A 1,524-nucleotide genomic window follows, 5' to 3' on the forward strand; every position below is an offset into this window, starting at 1 on the left:
CTTGCTATAATGTTATCGATGGTAACCATCAATTTTAACTGCACCGATGGCCATCCCTAGTGTGTGTGTGTGTGTGTGTGTGTGGGGGGGGGATCAGTGTGAGTGCAGAATGTGAATAGGGGTTAGATGGTGAGGAAGTAGTGTGTGTTAGATATGGCCATCGCCCATTGATAATTAATAATCATCGATAGTTAATGGCCGATGTCAAATGCTGTTGCCATCGATGTGGTAGAACCAGATGGTTCTTGGCGTTGCTATCCTGAACGCCAGAATCCCGACAGCTAGGATATTAACTACATCCCGTTACACGTAGAGATGTGCGGCTGGCACTTTTCGTGTATTGTATTTTGGTTTTGGTTCTAATTCCACTTTCGTGTTTTGGTTTTGGCTTGGTTTTGCCAAAACCATCCTTTCGTGTTTTGGTTTGGTTTTGGATCTAGGTGATTTTTTAAAAAAAAACATAAAAACAGCTAAAATCACAGAATTTGGGGGTAATTTTGCTCCTACATTATTAACCTCAATAACATTAATTTCCACTAATTTCCCGTCTATTCTGAACACCTCACACCTCACAATATTGTTTTTAGGCCTAAAAGTTGCACCGAGGTGGCTGTATGACCAAGCTAAGCGTCACAAGTGTGCGGCACAAACACCTGGCCCATCTAGGAGTGGCACTGCAGTTGCAGACAAGATGGCACTATTCAAAAACTAGTCCCCAAACAGCACATCATGCAAATAAGAAAAAGAGGTGCACCGAGGCTGCTGTATGACTAAGCCAATCGACACAAGTGTGCGGCACAAACACCTGGCCCATCTAGGAGTGGCACTGCAGTGTCAGACAGGATGGCACTTTTCAAAAACTAGGCCCCAAACAGCACCTCATGCAAAGACGTCGAAGAGGTGCAATGAAGTAGTTGTATGACTAAACCAAGCAACACAAACAATTCCCACTGGAATTATACGTCCAAGTCACTGGAATTATATGTCCAAATCACTGAATTATGCGTCCAAATCACTGGAATTAAATAGCAGTACCACTGGACATATACGGAAGTGTCAGACAGGATGGCACTTTAAAAAATAGTCCCCAAACAGCACATGATGCAAAGATGTCGAAGAGGTGCAATGAGGTAGTTGTATGACTAAGCCAAGCGCCACAAACAATTCCCACTGGAATTATACGTCCAAATCACTGGAATTATATGGCCAAATCACTGGAATTATGCGTCCAAATCACTAGAATTAAATGGAAGTACCACTGGACATATACGGAAGTGTCAGACAGGATGGCACCTTAAAAAAATAGTCCCCAAAACAGCACATGATGCAAAGAAGAAAAAAAGGTGCACCGAGGTTGCTGTATGACTAAGCTAAGCGACACAACCACCTGGCCCATCTAGTAGTGTCACGCAGTGGCTGAATGTCGAGAGTGGGCTGCAATTGTTCGGTCCACTGACAGCATCTCCAGCACGCCCCTGCCCCAGGACTAATACAGTAGTACGCCTGGACTCATACGGCGGTGTC

The sequence above is a fragment of the Pseudophryne corroboree genome, chromosome 7, assembly GCF_028390025.1.
Source record: "Pseudophryne corroboree isolate aPseCor3 chromosome 7, aPseCor3.hap2, whole genome shotgun sequence".
NCBI lineage: Eukaryota > Metazoa > Chordata > Amphibia > Anura > Myobatrachidae > Pseudophryne > Pseudophryne corroboree.